General features: G+C 37.5%; 1 long non-coding RNA gene across 1 annotated transcript in view; it reads left to right on the forward strand.

Annotated features, from left to right (window-relative positions):
* The first annotated feature begins 11,984 nt into the window (after positions 1–11,984).
* LOC118245191 (uncharacterized) overlaps positions 11,985–14,774 on the forward strand; it is a 43,869-nt gene continuing 41,079 nt past the window's right edge. Inside the window, exon 1 of the long non-coding RNA XR_004777793.2 lies at positions 11,985–12,087. This is a non-coding gene — a long non-coding RNA (uncharacterized LOC118245191). The remainder of the gene's footprint in view (positions 12,088–14,774) is intronic.

Here is a 14,774-nt window from a genome sequence, read left to right on the forward strand (position 1 = left end):
TGATATACTTTCAGTATTCAATGCCATCTAGCTTTATCAATAATAAGTTTTCCAGATTATACATGAAAATGTGTAATTGCAGGTTAAAGTATTTTTGCTTCATAGAAAGAAACAGTTTTGAAAGTGTGGGCTACCAACACCAACCAAACAATATGCGCAAATTTGTAAGACTGCAAATACGAATCGAGACTCTTCCCTCAGTCTTTACACAGAACTCACATAGGCATCACTGGCTTTTCTGAATACATGCATGGCAGAATATAGAAATGGACTGGAGCTAAGAAAGTTTAGATCCAAAGAATTGTTTTCCCCAAGTAAAGAAAATTTTAGGTGCTGGCCAATCCTTAGTGGAATATGGCCATTGATGCTGAAGTTTGTACTCTGCACTCTGCTCAGTTACAACTGCCTGGGTAACTATTATGCAGAGGAAAATTTTGATATGCTTCAATTTCAGCTTAGCAAATTTTGATTCAGTCAGTTGCCATTAAAAATTTTGTGTAAAGATGAAAAGCCTTACTTCCTGAACTGACAAGAAAACCCCTGGGTACACAATAACTCTCGATGAGAAAAGGGAAGGTTTTACACAGATAAACTTATGACCCACATTACAGAATGGTTACGCCTGATGAAAAATGATTGCAGTCTTTCTGACTGGTGACTTCACTGACAGATGTTACAAAAGTTATTGATCTGGCAACCTGTTTCCTGTACTGCAGTTTGGAAGTTTAGAAGCACGTGTTGCACTTTTTCCCTTACCATAATAAAAGTGCGAGTTGCATGTATATGCAACCTTGGAGGTCCCTTCCAACCCAAGGCATTCTATGATTCTATGTATATGTATAGATGCGTATGTGTGCAACTTAAACTGTGTACTGTGACGTTTACGATGATACGCAACACTGCATATGTAGAAATACATTAGAAATCCTCCATAACATTAACACTCTTTGACTTAGCTTCTTGGCAGTATGCTGCCTGTGAAGGTAAACACTAATACGAGAAGAAAGAAATCGTAAAATATTAGTGTGAGTTTGATTTGCCCTCCCTTGCAGCAAAATCCATAAAAGGTGTAAGAAACAATATATATTTTGTACTTTTCTTTAAATCGTTCTGCTATTGCAGATTTAATCTTAAACTTTGTATTCAGAAACAGATTTTGTGAGTTTTGCTTTTTGTTTATTTTGGAAATGAGTTGTAAAACTGGATTTTGAGATGTTTTTCCAGTTCTTTCAACCATAAAATTCACAGGAAGCATAAGTAGAGCTCTGAATTTAGTTTCCTAAATTTGAAGTTTACATTGACCCTGAATATTTTTAAATAGCTCATGCATATGGTACAAATTATCTGTTGTGTTAACACTAAATTTAGGATTAACATTTACTACAGATGTAAAGTAAGCATTGTATTTTCCAATTAATTTAGAGATAATTCATCTTTCGATAGTTTCTTAACAGAACAGTAAATTATTATGAAAATATAATCCTTTGTTGAGCTATGTCTTTCAATACCACAATATATATATTTTTGGAGATTTTAGACATTTGAAGGTATTAGCCCTTGCTGATTTTTCACTTTGTCAATTATTTGTTGTCTTTCTCAGAGTCAGCTATATTTTAGGTAAGTATCATGCAGCCTGCTTAGTGGGATGCTGGTAGGGATGTTATGACTGTATCTGAAATATTTCACCTAAATCAAAAGGGACATACTAAAAAGATGACGTTTTGGAACAGGCATTCACTAACTCATAAACCAAGGTGGCACTTTAAATAAGTATAGAAAATTTGTTTTAACATACAGTTAAACAACTAAATGCCCTATCTGAACTCTCCAGTCAACACATATTGAAAGCACAAGACAAGGGCATCCCATCCATCTGTTGGTCTGAGTAGCCGTATTCAGCACCATGGCCACCTTTATGATCAGTGCAGCAGTAACCTACATAGCTCTGTTCCTTTCATTGCAAGTCTCTTCATTGTCTGTGATAGTTATTTTAAAAGAACGGTTGTGTCTTTTGAGGTGGGAAAATGTATTAAAAGAAATAACGTCCCACATTTTCACCCTGCAATTCAAAAAATAAATTTAAAAAAGATTAGAGATTAAAGAAAGCATGCATCATAGTAAAGCCAGTGACAGAAGAAGAAATAGAAAGATGTAGACCTTCTGCTTTTCACTAACAGTTCTTGCCAGTGGCATAGTGCAGCAGAGTGCCAAAAACACCACTGGGGTTATAATGTGGAGAGGCTACTGAAGAACTGACGCTACTAGTACAATTCACTTTATGCAGCAGTAGATGGAGCTAATTAACTACTCTTCATGATTGAATGAGCAAATGTAAATGGCAAATGCTAGTTAAGGACTCTAGAGAAAAGCTACTAGAAACTGACATTTGTACTATGGTAACTAGGTCATGTTTTCAGTAACAGATTAATTAAAATCAGACAAAATAGTGTAGTCAGGTAAACTGTTGAGGACTTCTGTTTTTCGCTCTGAAGTTCAGGCTTAAACCCAGAGTGCCATTTCCATCATTTTAGCCACCTAAATCAGTAACATATTCTGCCAACCTGTGAAGTAACATCGCAACCACAGTATCTTGTGTTTGATGCCTGACTTCTATCCTTAGGTTGAGGTTTTCTCCTGCAGGTTATAATGATTCAAATCAAAGTATTACAGTATCTCAGCATTTCAAGACAGGCAGACTAGTGGCAGTACCTATGATTTTCTTATCAATATTTAAAAATTCTAAATAAATATTCACAGGTAATTTGCAGGCACACTGCTAAGAGTTGACACAAGCATCAAATTAATCATAAAAGCCAGTTCAAATCTTTAGGAGAAGTTTCTCTTGAAGATTTTTTTGCTGAAGTTTGCTGGGTTTGCTGAAGTGGTGGGAAATGAATCAGGGGGAGTCTTCTGGGCTGATTAAAGATGTCACTGCAAGAACAAGCTCTCTCAACCTGAGTGCTGAAGACTGGGATGGACTCTGCTCACTGTAGTAGGGAACTGGGTGCTCAACAGTGTTTGTAGCTGATAGGCTTGACATGAGTTTGAAGACTGTAATGGATTTGCCATTACTTCATATATTACTATATAACTTCATAATTAATACCAGGGTGCAGTTTAATCATATTGCCAGTTTCAGCTTTTTATCAGTTTTCATCTGGAGCCATTTTTCTTTCCTAGTCTCATCTAGCAGTCAAACTTTCCATCCTCAGAGAGAGAAGGATTTTAGGGGTATTTCAGTCTCCTGATGTGAATTTACTCATATAATTTGGGTTCTGTGTTTGCTTTCAAACTGGAATGGACTCTATTTTCCTATTCCAGATGAAATACAGTTAAAGCTTCAGAAGACAAATAAAAAAAAAAAATTAGCACCATCACACGTGCACACAAACCACAGCCCTGATTAATTTTCAAATTCTGCTCTGCATCTGAATTTAATCCAGATTTAACCACTAGATAACTTCATCTGTATTAATGCACAAACAGTTGATGATGCTTTCCTTGCTATAGCAGGTTTTGGAACCTAGACAGTAGAAAGATTTGATAGCAGTTTTATTTGATTTCTCAGGAGAGGAATCTCACTATGCTGGTTTAAAGGCAGATCAGGAATGGATCCAGAATCTCATAGCTCTAGCTCTAACTGAGGCTTAGCTGCTTTGCAAGCAAAACAAGCTGGCAAAGGTAGGGGAAAAAAAAAGAAAAAGAAAAAAAAATAAAAAGAAAAAGAATAAAATGGATTTTAAGCCTGAATTACATGGCATTATATTCTCAGCTTGCATGTCCCTGACCCTGATGCTATTGTTAATGATGCTACTATAAACATCACATTTCAGAAACAGCAACAAACTGGCCAGTGTGGGGAAAGCTGGCATTGCATCCACTGACATATACTTGGAAGATGCAAAAGAAGGGATTGCCTCCTCTCTCTCTTTTTTTTTTTTTTTTTTCCCCAGTTTCTTTAAGAGTCATTTCACTCAATCCACTTCCAGTTTTGCTTTGTCAAGCAGCTGCTTTGGATGAATGCCACTACAAGACAGACCGCCTGCGTCTTCCTTTACCTCCTCCAGAGGTCCACAGTCTCTGGAGTAATATTTTCTCCCCAGAATCAACATCAAAATATTACTGGATATGCACATTCAGGAATGGAAACTATCAATATTTTCCATTCATGCCCACAGTTGATTCATCCTTCATCTGGCTTTACCCACATAGCTTCTTTCGCAAATGGCATTGATGCAATTTTGGCCATCTCAGTGCTTCTCCATAGCAAAAGACCTGTTTCCATCCCAGGTTCTTTCTGGCTTAATCCTTGTCCCGTTGTTAAACCAATGATCTCCCTACTGAGGATCATGGATAAGTTTCCAAGAAGAATGGTCACATAACCATTACATGACCATGGACCAAATGTTCAGCATTTTATCTGCCCATCTGTTCACCATCTCCTGCTATCTGTTCCTTTGGCCATGAAAGACGAAATGAAGAGGAATCATTTAACAGTGCATTAGTCTCTTCTAAGGAAACCTTCTGTACATTTCTATGCATTTAAATACTAGTCCATTAGACTCATATGCTGAACTATCTATGCATGTAGCTAATTTAGTCCTAATCAAAGTGATCTCCATTCACAGCAATATGGTTTTGATTATATCTAATGGATACAACTGTCCTTTCCTGAGACAATTTCCTGCCTTGTGAAGAAAACTAGATCTATACGAACAGCTTCTACCCTACATTATTGGTCTGTGAGTTGGCCATAGGCATCTAGTCCAATCTTTGTGATAGTTTATAAGGCTTGCCTTGACAACCCTTCAGTGCATTTCTGACAAGTAGTGACAGTGTTGGCCTCTCAAAATAGCATAATCTTCAAAATAATAATACAGCAGATTAAGGTCTGTGAGTAGCTAAATATAAGTTGAACAGAAAGATGATGTTCATCACAGAAAATGAATAAGATATTGAGCATAATTTCATCATCTTTCCCCATCGTTCTTTATCACTGTGTAAGTGATCAGGTATCATTCCCAGTACTTTCTGAGGTTCTTTCATAATGAAAGGTTCAGAGATCCTACTGATCCTACTTTTCTTTTAAAAGAAAAATCTGAAATATGATGTGCAAATACTCTAAAGTCTTTGAAGTCTGAGGCTTCTTATATTTCAGGATAGTTTTAATTCTGCTGAATAACCTCTTTACACACTGCTGGTCAACTTTTTGCTAATTCTGATAAGTAAGAACTGATAACTCTAGAGATTTCCATACATTCCCATAAAGCTTGCCATATGAATGCCAAATACATAGCAGACTCTGCATCATTTCAAACTTCATGTGCTCACAGATGCTGGGATCTTATTTCAGGTGGAACAAATGGCCAGACTCAAAAATGCAGACTCCTTGTTCTGTCACTGTACTTCCCAGCATATTCCAGCTACTGGGTAAAGCCTCACTAAGGGTTTTTGAAAATGAGGAAATACAACATCCATCATGGTTGAGATTTTTTTTTTCTTTTTTTCAGTTGATCAGTCTCTCTATGCACCGCCAGCCAAAAACATTGTAAGAGACCAAAAGGGAGAGACAATTCCTTTATTTCCACCCTAATATCCTATTTTGTGATGTGCCACTTCTGGTCCAATAGTTTCAAAGCTGTATTCGCCTTGGGTTGCCATGTATTACTTTGGAGTCTTTGGACTGTATTGTACCTTTGTTTCTATAACCCAGCTATTGGTTACCTTTTCCATAAGAAAGTGCACATAATGGAACGAACTGGATTTCTCTTATTGTCAGATTACTCGAATTAATATGCAACTTTTTACCACTAGAACCAAAACGTGTTTTGGTATCTTCCACATATTTGCATAAGCCTCTATTTAGTTTTAGCATTTCCCTTCACTGAAGGCTGTACATTGTTTTTGATAATGTCAGGTCTTCAGATGCACTGCTGTGCTGTATAAAAGTTAACAGAGGGACAAGCCAAAATCATCAATTTTAATGATATTTCAACATCATTCTTGTCTTGTGTCATTCCTGTGTGCACTGCAGCCATCAATCTGTATTTGTCTAAAATGGTCTGTGCCAGAGCCTTAAATATAGAGAGAGCTGAAGAGGCTAATCTGTTACAGTTTGACAAGGTCTAGCTTCATCTGGCAATCCAGTGTGGCTGAATGCATCTGGTGAATTGTGCATCCACTTTCTCAGATCCAAATTGCTCTGTTAGCTTTCATGACCCTCTTATCTCTTTGCTGTCTCTGTCCATCCTGGCTTCCTTATCATATAATAGGATTTTGTTTGTGTCTTCCAATTTTATCTCTATTGGCTTTCAACATGCACGATGCTGAGAATGTATGCTGGTGGGTAAATCTCCCTCTCTGCAGGTGGGTGCTGGTAGCAGCAGGATGACTTACCCTAAAATGTACCACCTCATCCGCAGTGCAGGGCTCTCTTTAGTCATGGCTGCTGGCCACTCTTGTCTTGGTTCATTTCTCATATGAACCACTACCCACACCAACGGGTACCTCTACCCAAAGTTCTGCCTACCTAGGGCCCTCTACAAAAGGCTTCAGAGACTTAAGTACATGGGATGAAAAGTGCATAAGGCCAGATATATTGATATATCTGCCCACTGGTCCATGCTACCTAGTTTTTTGAACCCATTGTTATATTTTCACCAAATGTGATGAAAGAATAGAAATCCCTGAGACAGGATGTTCTTAGGAGCTTTATGAAAGGAAATGTCCAGGTCAGAGAGACATCTGACTGCTTCCCCACTGCAAAAAAGACAGCATGAGTTCAAACCCTTTTAGATCCCAGAGAATACACATTAAAGAGAGCATATCTAAATGTCTTAAACGTGGGGAAAGCTTCAATGACAATTTACATCTTCTAGACTTGAGAGTCAGTCAACACAGAAACAGAAATCTGGAGAAAATCGGGCTTCATTTGCTCTAACATTCATGAACAGTTTTTCCTCTCTGGTCCTCAGAGACTGAATGTGAGGCAAAAGGACAGAGGCACTGCTCCCTTTGCTTCTTTCCTAAATTACAGAGGCAGTTAGAAATTATGTTTTCAGCCTGTCCTGTGTGAGAAAACTGTACAAATGATGCTGCTATTACTATAGGAAAATATTTATGTCACTATTCTCCCCCCATTTTCCTTATTCTTTCACCTTTTTAAATGCTCTCTTTTAGTATTAGACTATTTTTTTCCCAGCTGAATTTAAATCTCTCTTGTTGACATGAATTGAATAAAAACCCAGCCTTCCTCCTTCACTTCCAACCCTGGATGGCCTCACTGAATTTAAGCTGGAGCATACAAGGGGAAGAAGTTACTGGAAGAAGTGTCTTTACTTTTGTAAAACAGAATAATTAAAGCATTTTTTTAATTTTTTTTTTTTGTTAGCTGAAACAAATTTGTTGTATTAACCTCTCTAACATTTTATGTATTTATAAACCTGAGTAAAGTCCAGGTCATAGGAATTTTACAACATATGCAGAAGATATTTTATTTAGAACCTGAAAAATAAAATAATGATCAGAAGAGGGTGCTCTCAGCTCATGCTGTTTTGCTATTGTTTTGAGCATTTTTTTGGAAGTCTGCAGAATTTTCTTTTCTCTCTGTTGAGATTAATAAACTTTTTTTTTTTTTCAAAATATTTTTATGTGGATTTTCACTAAAAAGTTTGTCCTTCGTACTGCACCATGTGTAAAACATAGGTTCAAGTCTTTAATTAATTCTAGATTTTTTATATCCTTTGAATGTTTTCTGTAATATGAACTTGCTCCATTTGGGCCTAAGCTTTAAAGTTATGTTCATATTCTCATGCAGTCACTCTGGTGACAGTAATATTTACAGGAACTGAATTTCTAACACCCACAACAGTGCTGTGGAAAACTTAAAATTGCAAGAGGAACAACTAATTCCAATAACACTTGCATTTTTCTCCAGGCATGAAAAAGGAACAATAACATATAACCAAAGTGATCAATTTCCAATTATTGAAATATCCAAAATATCAAAGTATTCACAAACACGTGATTACTTAATCTTTAGAGAAGAATTTAATGAAGTCTTAGTGCTGCCAATAATGAGTTTTTAAAGCCTGGCTGAGCAAAGCTTTTAAGCACAGAGTTCTCTTCAAGGAGTATGGTACATCAGAAAATACTGGATATTTGATAAATTTTACTAAAAGTGTTGATGTCACAGATAAAAATAAGCTTTATAAAAGTTCATTGATAAATGCACGTGGCGTCTTCATTATTTGGAGAGCTAGTCTTTTGAGGTGATGAAACTTTACTAAAATGCTCAGCACTAGGACACAGGAATAACACAGCTCTAATACTCAACATTTGCAGACTCGGCTTGCTTGTAGCAGAGGGCAAGTTCAGGTAGGAGGAAGGCACCCTATGTTAGCTGGTACAATGGAGCACTTAGCCCTGGTGCAGTCTGCTCATGGAAGAGAGCTCCCTCACTCTGATTCCCCACTATTTCACTTTTTCTAACAATACTTGCACTTACAAAGTACTGTGTAGCCTTTTTTTTTTTTTAACAGGCACATACAAAAACTGCCTGGAGGTGGAGGCTCACGTTTCTTGTATTTAACAGCAGTGATTGAAGTGACTTGTAAAAGGACTCTTGCTCTGAGTCTGTGTGCGTACATATATCTATATCTCTATATATATGTACAAATGTTTCTTGGAAAAGCATGTTTTTATGGGTTGGTTCCTTTTGCACTTAAGAGACTGTATTTCAACAATGAGCATCATCAACTGTCAGATCAAAAACCAAAGCAAGTAATAAACAGGGCTCCTGCAGGTCCGTGTGCAGAGAGGAGCTGCTCCCCAGAGCAGCCTTTTGGGAAAGAATTAAGAAAACAAGCAGAAGAGAAAATAGGCTCCCTGCTTCACTGAGTCTGTTTAAATTGGTGGGAAAATGGCTGATATTTGCCAGGACTCTGAATAAGGAAAACCTCTCTTCCACCATTTTAGATGTAGGTTTATGCTGTTTGCCGTTTCTCAGAAGAAAGGGAAGAAATGAAAGTGAGACAGCAGCAAGCACAAAAACAAGAGCAGTTTTCTTATGAAATGTTTATCTGGAAGCATCATATAACAAAGGAGGTAACCTGTCACTTCTCTTCTAATGATTTCCATTGAAGTGCCTGCTGTTCATGCACTCTTCAACATGACAGGTTAAAAATGAAGGAACCATATAGCTGGGCAGCGCTGTCCCTGCTGCAGGGAGAGATTATTTCTGTGCTCACACGGATTACAGTAAAATGGGATTCAAAGGCATGTCAGAGAAAAAAACACACGTGAATTATTGGGTATCCACCACATACTGAAGAAGGAAGACCAAAGACTGTAGGTCGCTCCTGTAGCTACTTAGGATGAGAGAGTGTCTGGAGGACCAGAGAAGAGGGTGCATTAAAAAGTCATAGGAAAAAGCAGAAACTGAGCCATCAGGTCAGCAGTAACTAGTATAAGTAGAAAGGCAGTACATACCCTCTAATCACACTGATTGTGAAGGAGACACTAGCATGCAGAGAGCAATTGCAGAGGGATGTTCACAAAATCATATCTGACCGCTCTGAGACTTGACAGGGAGAACAGATATTAGTGATCTGCACTGCAGCTAAAACACTGCAATGCAGGCAGGAGAATTGTTTTACCCTTAAGATCCAGCAAGTATTACAAATACAATTGTGAGTATAGTATGACCTGAGAGATGGTAACACACTGGTTCCATTGCTGCCTAAAAATTCAGATTTGTCTAAGGGACTATTCAGATGTTAACATCAATCACTCAGTTTCTAAATGCCTGGAGGAAAACTAGAAGAGGTGTAATGAGAGCCCCACAAGATGACACTTAGGAAAACATCAATCTATTTCACCAAATTCCAAGGTAACTTTCCACCCCAAATGGGATTACTGTAATAAAGAAGGGGAAGATCATCCCATCCCAGAACACTACCATTTCTCTCTCTGAATGCCTTTGCAGCTGATGAGATGTAAACTGAACAAAAGAAGAACCTGAAGTTTTGATTTTCATCAGATTTTACTTGACAAACTAGCATAAGGAGCCCTGTAGCCTAATAGATTGAGATTTTGGATACTTCTGTGCTAGTCCTCCTGATAACTGTTAGTGTGCTTTAATTTTCAGCTGGAAGTTCTTCACCTTCCACATGAAAGTCCTTCGTCTGATAATGCAAGCTGTTATCAGCAGCTATATGTTACTCTTTGAACAAGACAATAGATTTTTCTAGTAGGACTTTGGGGACTCTAGTCTTCTGCATTTGGGAAAAGGATCTGGCCCCATCTTAAGGCCCCATTTCTTTGACTCTGTGGTGATCTTTATTATCAGGGCAAGTGAAGGCACAAAGAAATGTGTTTGTAAAAAGTTACATAGTGATGATATGTTTGCTTTTTATTAACACCATTTTCTATTCAGAAATATTTCAAATCCAGAGAGACTCAGTGTATCATTACAAGCTCTGAATCACAGCTTTTTGGATGTGGAAGGCCAACAAAGGTGAATATATTATGTAAAGCAATTAGCTGCAAACTATTCTGTGTTAAAAAAAACTTTCTTGTATTTAAAGCAAATTTAAATCAACTGTCTCAGATAAATCCACATAGTTTTTATAGTTCAGTGGAAAAAGATAATTGCTTTTCACAGGGAGTCATCCTAATATTTTTTCTGTTTGATACCTCAGTCTGCGAAGAACCAGCTGAATTATTCTATTTCTGAAAATATCTAAGGACAAAGGGCTGTTTTTTATAGGTCACAACAAAGAATTTATATGCAATATTTCTGCTTTGGTTTGTCTCTACCTCCACCACCACTTTCAGAGCCAGCAAATGATCTGTGAATAGCTGCTCCTCTGGCCCCAATATCTGAAGGAGCAGCAAGCTGTAAATTGTCATGGCTGCACGTATTCTTAGACATTCACATTTGCTGCTTGCATTGTTATTTTGCCTGCCCCTGAAAACCTGACCTGATTATATGTACAAGAGTAGATCTCTGTCTATTGCCTATTGCTATTCAGCTAATGATTTAACCACACATAATTTTTGTTTAGCTTTATTGTTCACTAATTAATATTTTATTGTTCATAAAAATCCATGGTCTGAAAGCTGTTACTAAGCCTGACTTACCTGCATTGATTAGCAACGATTTTACATTAAAAAAAAAAAAAAAAAAGGAAGAAGAAGAAAAGAAAAGATCACCAGGGTATTTGTTGCATGGATACTTAAGGATATTCTGATTATAGATACACAATCAATTGTAATTGTTACATAGATGCTTAAATTGGTTATTCTGTCAGGCTAGTATAAAGATCTACATTTACTTCTCAACTTTTAGGTCAATCCTTAATCAGTCATTTTTGAGTGACCAGCCCTTTTCTGCAAGTGGGTTACCATAGAACAGCTAGCAAGTATCCTGCTCCTTTGAATAGCCTGCATCAGTGCTTCTCAGGGGGAGTCTGGAACTCTGATGAAAATATAAGCAAGAAAATTGGAGAAATCCTACAAAAGACTTTGGAATATAATACATTCAAAAAATCAGCATGGATTTCTGCAGTAAAACTAAACCCAAGAATATATGACTGATCCTGCACCCTTTACCCCTTGTTGGTGAAGTCTGTGGGGATTCATCTCAGATACTTTAAATGGAAAAAAATGAAACTGTAAAAACAACAGCAATTTGGTTTTTGATTTAAAACAGGCATTTGTACATGCTGTTTTTCTTTTCTCCAACAACAACAAAAAAATAAAATGAATATTTTATAGTTAAAATGCATTTATGTGTAAAGAACCACAAAGTTATTTCCTCATTGCAATGACTATAATTGTATTGCTTCAGATAACCCACAGACGTCTCTATAGGACAGAGAACTATTCAGTACCATGTGAATTCAATCCTTTTCAGAATAATCACAGCTGGTGGATAGGGAATAAATGACTGAATGAAGGTTTGCAAAACCCTGCCCTATACTGACACAGCAATTTCAGCTATTCATGGGGTTAGTTCTGGGAGTCTCTTTATCAAGTAGGATATTTGATCTGGAAAGACTTTTCAATAATCCTGTTTTTAAGAGTGTAAGTGTACTTGTTTCACTTTTGAGGTATATTTAAGGTCTATGTCTTTAATGCTGACTTTATGAAGACTAAGAATCTGTATGTGATGAACTTCAGGATTGAAGGTTGATCCCTACAATTAGATGTTTTGCTCAAATAGGTGGATTTAAAATATACTTGCTGTTCGTATGCAAGTAGTTCTCTGGAAATCTTGTCTGTGAGAGAACTGTATCTGTTTGAGTCTATTGCCATGTGAGACAAGTAAAAAGCAAACTTGTTGTTTTAGTTTATTAGTAAAAGCAGTATCTAATACTGATAATGCCTGTGTAGACTGGAGAATTAAAAAGGACTAAAGCCAAGAGTTTTAGCTGTTTCCATTCTTCAGATTCTACAGAATTAATGTCTTTTCTTCTGCCCTGATATATTAGTTTTACATGAGTTGAATGCCTCTGAAAATTAGCCATCAAAATAAAACATAACACTTTGTATTTTATTTTATATTACTTTTAATTACTGGGTATGCTATACCTGGCTGTAATCAGGTGTGAAGCAGGTCCTGAAACCTTATGGCTAATATCTAAGAAAAGGCCTATGGAAAAATATTGAAGGACAACTCGATTCCTCAGCAGCTATCATCTACAGGCATTGTGTTTTGAACCCAACTCTGTGGGCGTGCCAAGAACAAGTCAATTTCCAGAGCTCTAATGTGCTATCCTACCTATGGCTGAGCTGGACTTTCGGCTGTATCTCCCCCTCTGCTGCACTGGATGGGCTTTGGGAGGGAAATGGCAAAGGTGTAAACAACAGTGTTGTGCAACCGAGTGGTGGACCCAGCCACAACCCTCTCCCAGAGGCTTTGTCTAGCTGGATAAAGCAGAGGCAGGGGGAGAATGCGGGAGGAGGGGGGGAAAAAAAAAGGTTAAGAAATGTTGAACCAAGGTATATGTGAACAACATTTTAGGAATAATGCTTAAAAAGGCAAAAATGTACTGTAGATGGTATAAGTGTATTTCATTTATTTGTGTTGTAGCATTTTATGCTACTTCTCTGGCAGATATCCAGTAATTCTGTGAGTCTTAGAGAAAGGCTGACAGAAAGATGATGCTGTGGGGATTTCAATCTTACTGATTTATAGTCTTGGTTATGCTGCTTGGTTAGTGGATCATTATTTCTTACAAATGACAAGTTGCAGAAGCAGGTAATATTTTTGTCTGAATTTCAACCTTGATTTAGAATGCATGCTCACTTAGTATTTTGTGGCTGTTAATGTTTTAATTGTCAGTACTTTAAAAATAAACAATAACAACAACAACGGAGAAATAGAACAACAAAGCAAACAAAGAAAAGCAGGGGTTCTGTGTGATGGATCCCATTTAGTAGGTACTAGCCTGTAGTACCGCCCAGACCACACCACAGCTAGCTTGTTGGTCAGGGAATGTGCTGCCCTTGCCACCTAGCCCAGACAGCATGGACAAAGGCTCCCAACAATGTTGCCCCTCCTGGGCTAGAGTCCAGACTGCAAACAGCCCTAATAAGCAAAAAGTGGTGTACTGTCGTTAGCTACACATAGACAGATGTGAATTTAATTTAGGGGTTTCTTGCGCTCAAAAGAGGAACTTAAAATTTCCTTTTCTCAGGAAATAAAGTAGTATTGTTTTGCAATTAGACCCATGAACTGCTTTCTTAGCTTCCTTCTCTGGATATTTCTTGCTTCTGAAGCTGGAAGTTGGCATTGTAGGCTTAGCTGTCCCTTTCAGCTGAGGTCAGGCTGGTGCTGCAGTGTGGGTAAGGGATGATTGGACTGACACTTCTCGGTGCCCATCTGGCAGTGAAGGAGCAGTGTAGCAGAGCTTTTTTGAACTGAATCTCAGATTTGCTTTCCTCTTCCTCCCGTGCCAAATCAGGTACAGGACATGCTTCTTCCAATGCTTCATGAATGCAGTTTCCAAATGCCACTTAGCTACTAAAGAGAATAATTTAATGCTCTTTTGTTCAGTCACTGGGTGGAGGAATCATCTCTTTTTCAGATGGGGAGAAATGAGATGATGTCCAGTAGGTTACACAGGGAGCCAAGGATCTGAGGAGAAGGGGTGGATTTGCAGGAAGGCCTGCCTAAGGAAGGGTTTAGACCACTGATACGTGTCATTGTTCTTATTCACTAGTATGAACATATTTGATGCACACTGAGTTAAAGACTTGGATTTTTCTTTGCAGCCCATCTTAGTGTTAATGAGCAAATAATTCTTACAGGGTGTTTACGGTATCCTGTTTAAATAATCTTCTAATGCATGTAACTCAGTGCATTTACTGAGCCAATACAGATCGTCCTCTTTATTGAAAACCACTGAGCTTAATAACATCACAAAAAAATGCCAAGAATTTTGCTTATTACATTCCAAACTTTTCAAATATTATTTCTCATACCAGTCATTCAAAAGTTAGCCTTAGTCACAGGAAATGTGGTAAATAGTAATATAAGGAAAAATATGACTGATTATGTCACACTCCGTGTTATTTGCAGGCTAAGTGCCTGATTGAATTTCCAACGGGGCTAACGAAAATATTTGTTTGACTTCAATTAAAGTTTCATCAGGCTCTCAAGCCACCAAGCAAATTAAACTATGTGGAAGGAGTATGTTAATGTGAATGGGCAATCTCTTGCTTAAACTTCTGAAGTTTAAAGCCTGAAAAAAGACAGAGGTTACTAA

Source organism: Cygnus atratus, chromosome 7 (genome assembly GCF_013377495.2).
Source record: "Cygnus atratus isolate AKBS03 ecotype Queensland, Australia chromosome 7, CAtr_DNAZoo_HiC_assembly, whole genome shotgun sequence".
Taxonomy (NCBI): domain Eukaryota; kingdom Metazoa; phylum Chordata; class Aves; order Anseriformes; family Anatidae; genus Cygnus; species Cygnus atratus.